The sequence below is a fragment of the Anopheles nili genome (assembly GCF_943737925.1).
Source record: "Anopheles nili chromosome X unlocalized genomic scaffold, idAnoNiliSN_F5_01 X_unloc_1, whole genome shotgun sequence".
NCBI classification, from domain to species: domain Eukaryota; kingdom Metazoa; phylum Arthropoda; class Insecta; order Diptera; family Culicidae; genus Anopheles; species Anopheles nili.
The window spans coordinates 1,354,089-1,370,000 of NW_026525467.1; positions in this window are offsets into that span (position 1 = coordinate 1,354,089).

The following is a 15,912-nucleotide window of genomic DNA, read 5'->3' on the forward strand; positions in this document are numbered from 1 at the left end:
GTGCCCCTAGATGATGAAAAGTACAATCCGAGGTTGATTACGAACACTTTTGTGCACCCCCTTCCGTAGAGCAAAATCCTGAAGGTCGGGGTTGCGCACAAGTCGACCCCCTTCCGTAGAGCAAAATCCTGAAGGTCGGGGTCGCGCAAGGGTCGACATGGGTCGAGGTGGACTATCATGCGAAACCACTTTTTTCGGTCCCTACGGTGCCCCTAGATGATGAAAAGTACAATCCGAGGTTGATTACGAACACTTTTGTGCACCCCCTTCCGTAGAGCAAAATCCTGAAGGTCGGGGTCGCGCAAGGGTCGACATGGGTCGAGGTGGACTATCATGCGAAACCACTTTTTTCGGTCCCTACGATGCCCCTAGATGATGAAAAGTACAATCCGAGGTTGATTACGAACACTTTTGTGCACCCCCTTCCGTAGAGCAAAATCCTGAAGGTCGGGGTCGCGCAAGGGTCGACATGGGTCGAGGTGGACTATCATGCGAAACCACTTTTTTCGGTCCCTACGGTGCCCCTAGATGATGAAAAGTACAATCCGAGGTTGATTACGAACACTTTTGTGCACCCCCTTCCGTAGAGCAAAATCCTGAAGGTCGGGGTCGCGCAAGGGTCGACATGGGTCGAGGTGGACTATCATGCGAAACCACTTTTTTCGGTCCCTACGGTGCCCCTAGATGATGAAAAGTACAATCCGAGGTTGATTACGAACACTTTTGTGCACCCCCTTCCGTAGAGCAAAATCCTGAAGGTCGGGGTTGCGCACAAGTAGACCCCCTTCCGTAGAGCAAAATCCTGAAGGTCGGGGTCGCGCAAGGGTCGACATGGGTCGAGGTGGACTATCATGCGAAACCACTTTTTTCGGTCCCTACGGTGCCCCTAGATGATGAAAAGTACAATCCGAGGTTGATTACGAACACTTTTGTGCACCCCCTTCCGTAGAGCAAAATCCTGAAGGTCGGGGTCGCGCAAGGGTCGACATGGGTCGAGGTGGACTATCATGCGAAACCACTTTTTTCGGTCCCTACGGTGCCCCTAGATGATGAAAAGTACAATCCGAGGTTGATTACGAACACTTTTGTGCACCCCCTTCCGTAGAGCAAAATCCTGAAGGTCGGGGTTGCGCACAAGTAGACCCCCTTCCGTAGAGCAAAATCCTGAAGGTCGGGGTCGCGCAAGGGTCGACATGGGTCGAGGTGGACTATCATGCGAAACCACTTTTTTCGGTCCCTACGGTGGCCCTAGATGATGAAAAGTACAATCCGAGGTTGATTACGAACACTTTTGTGCACCCCCTTCCGTAGAGCAAAATCCTGAAGGTCGGGGTTGCGCACAAGTAGACCCCCTTCCGTAGAGCAAAATCCTGAAGGTCGGGGTCGCGCAAGGGTCGACATGGGTCGAGGTGGACTATCATGCGAAACCACTTTTTTCGGTCCCTACGGTGCCCCTAGATGATGAAAAGTACAATCCGAGGTTGATTACGAACACTTTTGTGCACCCCCTTCCGTAGAGCAAAATCCTGAAGGTCGGGGTCGCGCAAGGGTCGACATGGGTCGAGGTGGACTATCATGCGAAACCACTTTTTTCGGTCCCTACGGTGCCCCTAGATGATGAAAAGTACAATCCGAGGTTGATTACGAACACTTTTGTGCACCTCCTTCCGTAGAGCAAAATCCTGAAGGTCGGGGTTGCGCACAAGTCGACCCCCTTCCGTAGAGCAAAATCCTGAAGGTCGGGGTCGCGCAAGGGTCGACATGGGTCGAGGTGGACTATCATGCGAAACCACTTTTTTCGGTCCCTACGGTGCCCCTAGATGATGAAAAGTACAATCCGAGGTTGATTACGAACACTTTTGTGCACCCCCTTCCGTAGAGCAAAATCCTGAAGGTCGGGGTCGCGCAAGGGTCGACATGGGTCGAGGTGGACTATCATGCGAAACCACTTTTTTCGGTCCCTACGGTGCCCCTAGATGATGAAAAGTACAATCCGAGGTTGATTACGAACACTTTTGTGCACCCCCTTCCGTAGAGCAAAATCCTGAAGGTCGGGGTTGCGCACAAGTAGACCCCCTTCCGTAGAGCAAAATCCTGAAGGTCGGGGTCGCGCAAGGGTCGACATGGGTCGAGGTGGACTATCATGCGAAACCACTTTTTTCGGTCCCTACGGTGCCCCTAGATGATGAAAAGTACAATCCGAGGTTGATTACGAACACTTTTGTGCACCCCCTTCCGTAGAGCAAAATCCTGAAGGTCGGGGTTGCGCACAAGTCGACCCCCTTCCGTAGAGCAAAATCCTGAAGGTCGGGGTCGCACAAGTGTGCACCCCCTTCCGTAGAGCAAAATCCTGAAGGTCGGGGTCGCGCAAGGGTCGACATGGGTCGAGGTGGACTATCATGCGAAACCACTTTTTTCGGTCCCTACGGTGCCCCTAGATGATGAAAAGTACAATCCGAGGTTGATTACGAACACTTTTGTGCACCCCCTTCCGTAGAGCAAAATCCTGAAGGTCGGGGTTGCGCACAAGTAGACCCCCTTCCGTAGATCAAAATCCTGAAGGTCGGGGTCGCGCAAGGGTCGACATGGGTCGAGGTGGACTATCATGCGAAACCACTTTTTTCGGTCCCTACGGTGCCCCTAGATGATGAAAAGTACAATCCGAGGTTGATTACGAACACTTTTGTGCACCCCCTTCCGTAGAGCAAAATCCTGAAGGTCGGGGTCGCACAAGTGTGCACCCCCTTCCGTAGAGCAAAATCCTGAAGGTCGGGGTCGCACAAGTGTGCACCCCCTTCCGTAGAGCAAAATCCTGAAGGTCGGGGTCGCGCAAGGGTCGACATGGGTCGAGGTGGACTATGATGCGAAACCACTTTTTTCGGTCCCTACGGTGCCCCTAGATGATGAAAAGTACAATCCGAGGTTGATTACGAACACTTTTGTGCACCCCCTTCCGTAGAGCAAAATCCTGAAGGTCGGGGTCGAGCAAGGGTAGACCCCTTCCGTAGAGCAAAATCCTGAAGGTCGGGGTCGCGCAAGGGTCGACATGGGTCGAGGTGGACTATCATGCGAAACCACTTTTTTCGGTCCCTACGGTGCCCCTAGATGATGAAAAGTACAATCCGAGGTTGATTACGAACACTTTTGTGCACCCCCTTCCGTAGAGCAAAATCCTGAAGGTCGGGGTTGCGCACAAGTAGACCCCCTTCCGTAGATCAAAATCCTGAAGGTCGGGGTCGCGCAAGGGTCGACATGGGTCGAGGTGGACTATCATGCGAAACCACTTTTTTCGGTCCCTACGGTGCCCCTAGATGATGAAAAGTACAATCCGAGGTTGATTACGAACACTTTTGTGCACCCCCTTCCGTAGAGCAAAATCCTGAAGGTCGGGGTCGCGCAAGGGTCGACATGGGTCGAGGTGGACTATCATGCGAAACCACTTTTTTCGGTCCCTACGGTGCCCCTAGATGATGAAAAGTACAATCCGAGGTTGATTACGAACACTTTTGTGCACCCCCTTCCGTAGAGCAAAATCCTGAAGGTCGGGGTTGCGCACAAGTAGACCCCCTTCCGTAGAGCAAAATCCTGAAGGTCGGGGTCGCGCAAGGGTCGACATGGGTCGAGGTGGACTATCATGCGAAACCACTTTTTTCGGTCCCTACGGTGCCCCTAGATGATGAAAAGTACAATCCGAGGTTGATTACGAACACTTTTGTGCACCCCCTTCCGTAGAGCAAAATCCTGAAGGTCGGGGTCGCACAAGTGTGCACCCCCTTCCGTAGAGCAAAATCCTGAAGGTCGGGGTCGCGCAAGGGTCGACATGGGTCGAGGTGGACTATCATGCGAAACCACTTTTTTCGGTCCCTACGGTGCCCTTAGATGATGAAAAGTACAATCCGAGGTTGATTACGAACACTTTTGTGCACCCCCTTCCGTAGAGCAAAATCCTGAAGGTCGGGGTTGCGCAAGGGTCGACATGGGTCGAGGTGGACTATCATGCGAAACCACTTTTTTCGGTCCCTACGGTGCCCCTAGATGATGAAAAGTACAATCCGAGGTTGATTACGAACACTTTTGTGCACCCCCTTCCGTAGAGCAAAATCCTGAAGGTCGGGGTTGCGCACAAGTAGACCCCCTTCCGTAGAGCAAAATCCTGAAGGTCGGGGTCGCGCAAGGGTCGACATGGGTCGAGGTGGACTATCATGCGAAACCACTTTTTTCGGTCCCTACGGTGCCCCTAGATGATGAAAAGTACAATCCGAGGTTGATTACGAACACTTTTGTGCACCCCCTTCCGTAGAGCAAAATCCTGAAGGTCGGGGTCGCGCAAGGGTCGACATGGGTCGAGGTGGACTATCATGCGAAACCACTTTTTTCGGTCCCTACGGTGCCCCTAGATGATGAAAAGTACAATCCGAGGTTGATTACGAACACTTTTGTGCACCCCCTTCCGTAGAGCAAAATCCTGAAGGTCGGGGTTGCGCACAAGTCGACCCCCTTCCGTAGAGCAAAATCCTGAAGGTCGGGGTCGCGCAAGGGTCGACATGGGTCGAGGTGGACTATCATGCGAAACCACTTTTTTCGGTCCCTACGGTGCCCCTAGATGATGAAAAGTACAATCCGAGGTTGATTACGAACACTTTTGTGCACCCCCTTCCGTAGAGCAAAATCCTGAAGGTCGGGGTTGCGCACAAGTAGACCCCCTTCCGTAGAGCAAAATCCTGAAGGTCGGGGTCGCGCAAGGGTCGACATGGGTCGAGGTGGACTATCATGCGAAACCACTTTTTTCGGTCCCTACGGTGCCCCTAGATGATGAAAAGTACAATCCGAGGTTGATTACGAACACTTTTGTGCACCCCTTTCCGTAGAGCAAAATCCTGAAGGTCGGGGTTGCGCACAAGTGTGCACCCCCTTCCGTAGAGCAAAATCCTGAAGGTCGGGGTCGCGCAAGGGTCGACATGGGTCGAGGTGGACTATCATGCGAAACCACTTTTTTCGGTCCCTACGGTGCCCCTAGATGATGAAAAGTACAATCCGAGGTTGATTACGAACACTTTTGTGCACCCCCTTCCGTAGAGCAAAATCCTGAAGGTCGGGGTCGCGCAAGGGTCGACATGGGTCGAGGTGGACTATCATGCGAAACCACTTTTTTCGGTCCCTACGGTGCCCCTAGATGATGAAAAGTACAATCCGAGGTTGATTACGAACACTTTTGTGCACCCCCTTCCGTAGAGCAAAATCCTGAAGGTCGGGGTTGCGCACAAGTAGACCCCCTTCCGTAGAGCAAAATCCTGAAGGTCGGGGTCGCGCAAGGGTCGACATGGGTCGAGGTGGACTATCATGCGAAACCACTTTTTTCGGTCCCTACGGTGCCCCTAGATGATGAAAAGTACAATCCGAGGTTGATTACGAACACTTTTGTGCACCCCCTTCCGTAGAGCAAAATCCTGAAGGTCGGGGTCGCGCAAGGGTCGACATGGGTCGAGGTGGACTATCATGCGAAACCACTTTTTTCGGTCCCTACGGTGCCCCTAGATGATGAAAAGTACAATCCGAGGTTGATTACGAACACTTTTGTGCACCCCCTTCCGTAGAGCAAAATCCTGAAGGTCGGGGTTGCGCACAAGTCGACCCCCTTCCGTAGAGCAAAATCCTGAAGGTCGGGGTCGCGCAAGGGTCAACATGGGTCGAGGTGGACTATCATGCGAAACCACTTTTTTCGGTCCCTACGGTGCCCCTAGATGATGAAAAGTACAATCCGAGGTTGATTACGAACACTTTTGTGCACCCCCTTCCGTAGAGCAAAATCCTGAAGGTCGGGGTTGCGCACAAGTCGACCCCCTTCCGTAGAGCAAAATCCTGAAGGTCGGGGTCGCGCAAGGGTCGACATGGGTCGAGGTGGACTATCATGCGAAACCACTTTTTTCGGTCCCTACGGTGCCCCTAGATGATGAAAAGTACAATCCGAGGTTGATTACGAACACTTTTGTGCACCCCCTTCCGTAGAGCAAAATCCTGAAGGTCGGGGTCGCGCAAGGGTCGACATGGGTCGAGGTGGACTATCATGCGAAACCACTTTTTTCGGTCCCTACGGTGCCCCTAGATGATGAAAAGTACAATCCGAGGTTGATTACGAACACTTTTGTGCACCCCCTTCCGTAGAGCAAAATCCTGAAGGTTGGGGTCGCGCAAGGGTCGACATGGGTCGAGGTGGACTATCATGCGAAACCACTTTTTTCGGTCCCTACGGTGCCCCTAGATGATGAAAAGTACAATCCGAGGTTGATTACGAACACTTTTGTGCACCCCCTTCCGTAGAGCAAAATCCTGAAGGTCGGGGTTGCGCACAAGTCGACCCCCTTCCGTAGAGCAAAATCCTGAAGGTCGGGGTCGCGCAAGGGTCGACATGGGTCGAGGTGGACTATCATGCGAAACCACTTTTTTCGGTCCCTACGGTGCCCCTAGATGATGAAAAGTACAATCCGAGGTTGATTACGAACACTTTTGTGCACCCCCTTCCGTAAAGCAAAATCCTGAAGGTCGGGGTCGCGCAAGGGTCGACATGGGTCGAGGTGGACTATCATGCGAAACCACTTTTTTCGGTCCCTACGGTGCCCCTAGATGATGAAAAGTACAATCCGAGGTTGATTACGAACACTTTTGTGCACCCCCTTCCGTAGAGCAAAATCCTGAAGGTCGGGGTCGCGCAAGGGTCGACATGGGTCGAGGTGGACTATCATGCGAAACCACTTTTTTCGGTCCCTACGGTGCCCATAGATGATGAAAAGTACAATCCGAGGTTGATTACGAACACTTTTGTGCACCCCCTTCCGTAGAGCAAAATCCTGAAGGTCGGGGTCGCACAAGTGTGCACCCCCTTCCGTAGAGCAAAATCCTGAAGGTCTGGGTCGCGCAAGGGTCGACATGGGTCGAGGTGGACTATCATGCGAAACCACTTTTTTCGGTCCCTACGGTGCCCCTAGATGATGAAAAGTACAATCCGATGTTGATTACGAACACTTTTGTGCACCCCCTTCCGTAGAGCAAAATCCTGAAGGTCGGGGTCGCGCAAGGGTCGACATGGGTCGAGGTGGACTATCATGCGAAACCACTTTTTTCGGTCCCTACGGTGCCCCTAGATGATGAAAAGTACAATCCGAGGTTGATTACGAACACTTTTGTGCACCCCCTTCCGTAGAGCAAAATCCTGAAGGTCGGGGTCGCACAAGTGTGCACCCCCTTCCGTAGAGCAAAATCCTGAAGGTCGGGGTCGCGCAAGGGTCGACATGGGTCGAGGTGGACTATCATGCGAAACCACTTTTTTCGGTCCCTACGGTGCCCCTAGATGATGAAAAGTACAATCCGAGGTTGATTACGAACACTTTTGTGCACCCCCTTCCGTAGAGCAAAATCCTGAAGGTCGGGGTTGCGCACAAGTGTGCACCCCCTTCCGTAGAGCAAAATCCTGAAGGTCGGGGTCGCGCAAGGGTCGACATGGGTCGAGGTGGACTATCATGCGAAACCACTTTTTTCGGTCCCTACGGTGCCCCTAGATGATGAAAAGTACAATCCGAGGTTGATTACGAACACTTTTGTGCACCCCCTTCCGTAGAGCAAAATCCTGAAGGTCGGGGTTGCGCACAAGTAGACCCCCTTCCGTAGAGCAAAATCCTGAAGGTCGGGGTCGCGCAAGGGTCGACATGGGTCGAGGTGGACTATCATGCGAAACCACTTTTTTCGGTCCCTACGGTGCCCCTAGATGATGAAAAGTACAATCCGAGGTTGATTACGAACACTTTTGTGCACCCCCTTCCGTAGAGCAAAATCCTGAAGGTCGGGGTCGCGCAAGGGTCGACATGGGTCGAGGTGGACTATCATGCGAAACCACTTTTTTCGGTCCCTACGGTGCCCCTAGATGATGAAAAGTACAATCCGAGGTTGATTACGAACACTTTTGTGCACCCCCTTCCGTAGAGCAAAATCCTGAAGGTCGGGGTTGCGCACAAGTAGACCCCCTTCCGTAGAGCAAAATCCTGAAGGTCGGGGTCGCGCAAGGGTCGACATGGGTCGAGGTGGACTATCATGCGAAACCACTTTTTTCGGTCCCTACGGTGCCCCTAGATGATGAAAAGTACAATCCGAGGTTGATTACGAACACTTTTGTGCACCCCCTTCCGTAGAGCAAAATCCTGAAGGTCGGGGTCGCGCAAGGGTCGACATGGGTCGAGGTGGACTATCATGCGAAACCACTTTTTTCGGTCCCTACGGTGCCCCTAGATGATGAAAAGTACAATCCGAGGTTGATTACGAACACTTTTGTGCACCCCCTTCCGTAGAGCAAAATCCTGAAGGTCGGGGTCGCGCAAGGGTCGACATGGGTCGAGGTGGACTATCATGCGAAACCACTTTTTTCGGTCCCTACGGTGCCCCTAGATGATGAAAAGTACAATCCGAGGTTGATTACGAACACTTTTGTGCACCCCCTTCCGTAGAGCAAAATCCTGAAGGTCGGGGTCGCGCAAGGGTAGACCCCTTCCGTAGAGCAAAATCCTGAAGGTCGGGGTCGCGCAAGGGTCGACATGGGTCGAGGTGGACTATCATGCGAAACCACTTTTTTCGGTCCCTACGGTGCCCCTAGATGATGAAAAGTACAATCCGAGGTTGATTACGAACACTTTTGTGCACCCCCTTCCGTAGAGCAAAATCCTGAAGGTCGGGGTTGCGCACAAGTGTGCACCCCCTTCCGTAGAGCAAAATCCTGAAGGTCGGGGTCGCGCAAGGGTCGACATGGGTCGAGGTGGACTATCATGCGAAACCACTTTTTTCGGTCCCTACGGTGCCCCTAGATGATGAAAAGTACAATCCGAGGTTGATTACGAACACTTTTGTGCACCCCCTTCCGTAGAGCAAAATCCTGAAGGTCGGGGTCGCGCAAGGGTCGACATGGGTCGAGGTGGACTATCATGCGAAACCACTTTTTTCGGTCCCTACGGTGCCCCTAGATGATGAAAAGTACAATCCGAGGTTGATTACGAACACTTTTGTGCACCCCCTTCCGTAGAGCAAAATCCTGAAGGTCGGGGTCGCGCAAGGGTCGACATGGGTCGAGGTGGACTATCATGCGAAACCACTTTTTTCGGTCCCTACGGTGCCCCTAGATGATGAAAAGTACAATCCGAGGTTGATTACGAACACTTTTGTGCACCCCCTTCCGTAGAGCAAAATCCTGAAGGTCGGGGTCGCGCAAGGGTCGACATGGGTCGAGGTGGACTATCATGCGAAACCACTTTTTTCGGTCCCTACGGTGCCCCTAGATGATGAAAAGTACAATCCGAGGTTGATTACGAACACTTTTGTGCACCCCCTTCCGTAGAGCAAAATCCTGAAGGTCGGGGTCGCGCAAGGGTCGACATGGGTCGAGGTGGACTATCATGCGAAACCACTTTTTTCGGTCCCTACGGTGCCCCTAGATGATGAAAAGTACAATCCGAGGTTGATTACGAACACTTTTGTGCACCCCCTTCCGTAGAGCAAAATCCTGAAGGTCGGGGTTGCGCACAAGTCGACCCCCTTCCGTAGAGCAAAATCCTGAAGGTCGGGGTCGCGCAAGGGTCGACATGGGTCGAGGTGGACTATCATGCGAAACCACTTTTTTCGGTCCCTACGGTGCCCCTAGATGATGAAAAGTACAATCCGAGGTTGATTACGAACACTTTTGTGCACCCCCTTCCGTAGAGCAAAATCCTGAAGGTCGGGGTTGCGCACAAGTAGACCCCCTTCCGTAGAGCAAAATCCTGAAGGTCGGGGTCGCGCAAGGGTCGACATGGGTCGAGGTGGACTATCATGCGAAACCACTTTTTTCGGTCCCTACGGTGCCCGTAGATGATGAAAAGTACAATCCGAGGTTGATTACGAACACTTTTGTGCACCCCCTTCCGTAGAGCAAAATCCTGAAGGTCGGGGTTGCGCACAAGTAGACCCCCTTCCGTAGAGCAAAATCCTGAAGGTCGGGGTTGCGCACAAGTAGACCCCCTTCCGTAGAGCAAAATCCTGAAGGTCGGGGTCGCACATGTGTGCACCCCCTTCCGTAGAGCAAAATCCTGAAGGTCGGGGTCGCACAAGTGTGCACCCCCTTCCGTAGAGCAAAATCCTGAAGGTCGGGGTCGCGCAAGGGTCGACATGGGTCGAGGTGGACTATCATGCGAAACCACTTTTTTCGGTCCCTACGGTGCCCCTAGATGATGAAAAGTACAATCCGAGGTTGATTACGAACACTTTTGTGCACCCCCTTCCGTAGAGCAAAATCCTGAAGGTCGGGGTCGCACAAGTGTGCACCCCCTTCCGTAGAGCAAAATCCTGAAGGTCGGGGTCGCGCAAGGGTCGACATGGGTCGAGGTGGACTATCATGCGAAACCACTTTTTTCGGTCCCTACGGTGCCCCTAGATGATGAAAAGTACAATCCGAGGTTGATTACGAACACTTTTGTGCACCCCCTTCCGTAGAGCAAAATCCTGAAGGTCGGGGTCGCGCAAGGGTCGACATGGGTCGAGGTGGACTATCATGCGAAACCACTTTTTTCGGTCCCTACGGTGCCCCTAGATGATGAAAAGTACAATCCGAGGTTGATTACGACCACTTTTGTGCACCCCCTTCCGTAGAGCAAAATCCTGAAGGTCGGGGTCGCGCAAGGGTCGACATGGGTCGAGGTGGACTATCATGCGAAACCACTTTTTTCGGTCCCTACGGTGCCCGTAGATGATGAAAAGTACAATCCGAGGTTGATTACGAACACTTTTGTGCACCCCCTTCCGTAGAGCAAAATCCTGAAGGTCGGGGTTGCGCACAAGTAGACCCCCTTCCGTAGAGCAAAATCCTGAAGGTCGGGGTTGCGCACAAGTAGACCCCCTTCCGTAGAGCAAAATCCTGAAGGTCGGGGTCGCACATGTGTGCACCCCCTTCCGTAGAGCAAAATCCTGAAGGTCGGGGTCGCACAAGTGTGCACCCCCTTCCGTAGAGCAAAATCCTGAAGGTCGGGGTCGCGCAAGGGTCGACATGGGTCGAGGTGGACTATCATGCGAAACCACTTTTTTCGGTCCCTACGGTGCCCCTAGATGATGAAAAGTACAATCCGAGGTTGATTACGAACACTTTTGTGCACCCCCTTCCGTAGAGCAAAATCCTGAAGGTCGGGGTCGCACAAGTGTGCACCCCCTTCCGTAGAGCAAAATCCTGAAGGTCGGGGTCGCGCAAGGGTCGACATGGGTCGAGGTGGACTATCATGCGAAACCACTTTTTTCGGTCCCTACGGTGCCCCTAGATGATGAAAAGTACAATCCGAGGTTGATTACGAACACTTTTGTGCACCCCCAAAAATGGCCAAAATCCTGAAGGTCGGGTTCTTGGGGCGGTCGAGGCCCTCTGACGTGCACGAAAAACCGGTACCCACGCCGAGCTTCAGAATTTGGTCTCCAGAGACTAAGTCCCAACCGAAACTGGCAACCCACAAAAGTATACCAAGGAGGGGTCGGATCGAGTTACAGTGTTCGAGAGTATTGACGAGCATGGTTATACGCAACTTTTTGCTAAAGGTGTCCAAGACCGTCAGACCCTTACTTACGGAGATATAAGACACGTGCGTGGTTGCTCGTGCCGAGCTTCAGAAATGTTGCTCCAGAGACTAAGTCCCAGAAAACCTTCCGACCCCAAAAACTCCCAGAAGGAGGCGTCGGATCGTTTCGCGATGTTCTAGTGAAATGTTCAGCTCGACGGAATGCAACTTTTACCTAAAGGGGTCCAAGACCGTCAGACGCTTAGGTACGGAGATACGGGCATGGGTCGGTTTTCCCCATACAAAATACCCCATGGAAAACTGCAAAACCCCAAAACAGGTCGAAGGAGTGGTCGGATCGTTTCGTGGTGTTCTAATGAAATGTTCCATTCGATAGGGCGCAACTTTTTGCTAAAGGCGTCCAAGACCGTCAGACCCTTACTTACGGAGATATAAGACACGTGCGTGGTTGCTCGTGCCGAGCTTCAGAAATGTTGCTCCAGAGACTAAGTCCCAGAAAACCTTCCGACCCCAAAAACTCCCAGAAGGAGTCGTCGGATCGTTTCGCGATGTTCTAGTGAAATGTTCAGCTCTACGGAATGCAACTTTTACCTAAAGGGGTCCAAGACCGTGAGACGCTTAGGTACGGAGATACGGGCATGGGTCGGTTTTCCCCATACAAAATACCCCATGGAAAACTGCAAAACCCCAAAACAGGTCGAAGGAGTGGTCGGATCGTTTCGTGGTGTTCTAGTGAAATGTTCCATTCGATAGAGCGCAACTTTTTGCTAAAGGTGTCCAAGACCGTCAGACACTTACTTACGGAGATATAAGACACGTGCGTGGTTGCTCGTGCCGAGCTTCAGAAATGTTGCTCCAGAGACTAAGTCCCAGAAAACCTTCGGACCCCAAAAACTCCCAGAAGGAGGCGTCGGATCGTTTCGCGATGTTCTAGTGAAATGTTCAGCTCGACGGAATGCAACTTTTACCTAAAGGGGTCCAAGACCGTCAGACGCTTAGGTACGGAGATACGGGCATGGGTCGGTTTTCCCCATACAAAATACCCCATGGAAAACTGCAAAACCCCAAAACAGGTCGAAGGAGTGGTCGGATCGTTTCGTGGTGTTCTAGTGAAATGTTCCATTCGATAGGGCGCAACTTTTTGCTTAAGGTGTCCAAGACCGTCAGACCCTTACTTACGGAGATATAAGACACGTGCGTGGTTGCTCGTGCCGAGCTTCAGAAATGTTGCTCCAGAGACTAAGTCCCAGAAAACCTTCCGACCCCAAAAACTCCCAGAAGGAGGCGTCGGATCGTTTCGCGATGTTCTAGCGAAATGTTCAGCTCGATGGAATGCAACTTTTACCTAAAGGGGTCCAAGACCGTCAGACGCTTAGGTACGGAGATACGGGCATGGGTCGGTTTTCCCCATACAAAATACCCCATGGAAAACTGCAAAACCCAAAAACAGGTCGAAGGAGTGGTCGGATCGTTTCGTGATGTTCTAGTGAAATGTTCCATTCGATAGGGCGCAACTTTTTGCTAAAGGTGTCCAAGACCGTCAGACCCTTACTTACGGAGATATAAGACACGTGCGTGGTTGCTCGTGCCGAGCTTCAGAAATGTTGCTCCAGAGACTAAGTCCCAGAAAACCTTCCGACCCCAAAAACTCCCAGAAGGAGTCGTCGGATCGTTTCGCGATGTTCTAGTGAAATGTTCAGCTCTACGGAATGCAACTTTTACCTAAAGGGGTCCAAGACCGTGAGACGCTTAGGTACGGAGATACGGGCATGGGTCGGTTTTCCCCATACAAAATACCCCATGGAAAACTGCAAAACCCCAAAACAGGTCGAAGGAGTGGTCGGATCGTTTCGTGGTGTTCTAGTGAAATGTTCCATTCGATAGAGCGCAACTTTTTGCTTAAGGTGTCCAAGACCGTCAGACACTTACTTACGGAGATATAAGACACGTGCGTGGTTGCTCGTGCCGAGCTTCAGAAATGTTGCTCCAGAGACTAAGTCCCAGAAAACCTTCGGACCCCAAAAACTCCCAGAAGGAGGCGTCGGATCGTTTCGCGATGTTCTAGTGAAATGTTCAGCTCGACGAAATGCAACTTTTACCTAAAGGGGTCCAAGACCGTCAGACGCTTAGGTACGGAGATACGGGCATGGGTCGGTTTTCCCCATACAAAATACCCCATGGAAAACTGCAAAACCCAAAAACAGGTCGAAGGAGTGGTCGGATCGTTTCGTGGTGTTCTAATGAAATGTTCCATTCGATAGGGCGCAACTTTTTGCTAAAGGTGTCCAAGACCGTCAGACCCTTACTTACGGAGATATAAGACACGTGCGTGGTTGCTCGTGCCGAGCTTCAGAAATGTTGCTCCAGAGACTAAGTCCCAGAAAACCTTCCGACCCCAAAAACTCCCAGAAGGAGTCGTCGGATCGTTTCGCGATGTTCTAGTGAAATGTTCAGCTCGACGGAATGCAACTTTTACCTAAAGGGGTCCAAGACCGTCAGACGCTTAGGTACGGAGATACGGGCATGGGTCGGTTTTCCCCATACAAAATACCCCATGGAAAACTGCAAAACCCCAAAACAGGTCGAAGGAGTGGTCGGATCGTTTCGTGGTGTTCTAGTGAAATGTTCCATTCGATAGGGCGCAACTTTTTGCTTAAGGTGTCCAAGACCGTCAGACCCTTACTTACGGAGATATAAGACACGTGCGTGGTTGCTCGTGCCGAGCTTCAGAAATGTTGCTCCAGAGACTAAGTCCCAGAAAACCTTCCGACCCCAAAAACTCCCAGAAGGAGGCGTCGGATCGTTTCGCGATGTTCTAGCGAAATGTTCAGCTCGATGGAATGCAACTTTTACCTAAAGGGGTCCAAGACCGTCAGACGCTTAGGTACGGAGATACGGGCATGGGTCGGTTTTCCCCATACAAAATACCCCATGGAAAACTGCAAAACCCAAAAACAGGTCGAAGGAGTGGTCGGATCGTTTCGTGATGTTCTAGTGAAATGTTCCATTCGATAGGGCGCAACTTTTTGCTAAAGGTGTCCAAGACCGTCAGACCCTTACTTACGGAGATATAAGACACGTGCGTGGTTGCTCGTGCCGAGCTTCAGAAATGTTGCTCCAGAGACTAAGTCCCAGAAAACCTTCCGACCCCAAAAACTCCCAGAAGGAGTCGTCGGATCGTTTCGCGATGTTCTAGTGAAATGTTCAGCTCTACGGAATGCAACTTTTACCTAAAGGGGTCCAAGACCGTGAGACGCTTAGGTACGGAGATACGGGCATGGGTCGGTTTTCCCCATACAAAATACCCCATGGAAAACTGCAAAACCCCAAAACAGGTCGAAGGAGTGGTCGGATCGTTTCGTGGTGTTCTAGTGAAATGTTCCATTCGATAGAGCGCAACTTTTTGCTAAAGGTGTCCAAGACCGTCAGACACTTACTTACGGAGATATAAGACACGTGCGTGGTTGCTCGTGCCGAGCTTCAGAAATGTTGCTCCAGAGACTAAGTCCCAGAAAACCTTCGGACCCCAAAAACTCCCAGAAGGAGGCGTCGGATCGTTTCGCGATGTTCTAGTGAAATGTTCAGCTCGACGAAATGCAACTTTTACCTAAAGGGGTCCAAGACCGTCAGACGCTTAGGTACGGAGATACGGGCATGGGTCGGTTTTCCCCATACAAAATACCCCATGGAAAACTGCAAAACCCCAAAACAGGTCGAAGGAGTGGTCGGATCGTTTCGTGATGTTCTAGTGAAATGTTCCATTCGATAGGGCGCAACTTTTTGCTAAAGGTGTCCAAGACCGTCAGACCCTTACTTACGGAGATATAAGACACGTGCGTGGTTGCTCGTGCCGAGCTTCAGAAATGTTGCTCCAGAGACTAAGTCCCAGAAAACCTTCCGACCCCAAAAACTCCCAGAAGGAGTCGTCGGATCGTTTCGCGATGTTCTAGTGAAATGTTCAGCTCGACGAAATGCAACTTTTACCTAAAGGGATCCAAGACCGTCAGACGCTTAGGTACGGAGATACGGGCATGGGTCGGTTTTCCCCATACAAAATACCCCATGGAAAACTGCAAAACCCCAAAACAGGTCGAAGGAGTGGTCGGATCGTTTCGTGGTGTTCTACTGACTTTTTAGGCTTACCGAGACACAACTTTCCGCAGAAGGGTGCAAAACTGTCAGACTCATAGTTTCGGAGATACAAGCATGGGTCATGTTTGCTCGTGCCGAGCTTCAGAATTTTCCATGGCCAAAAAGCCCTAGAATTTGACATTTCACTATTATAGGGAGGTATGGTTGTACTGAGTCGTCATAGAAAGTTTAGCCTCCTCATGTAAACTGA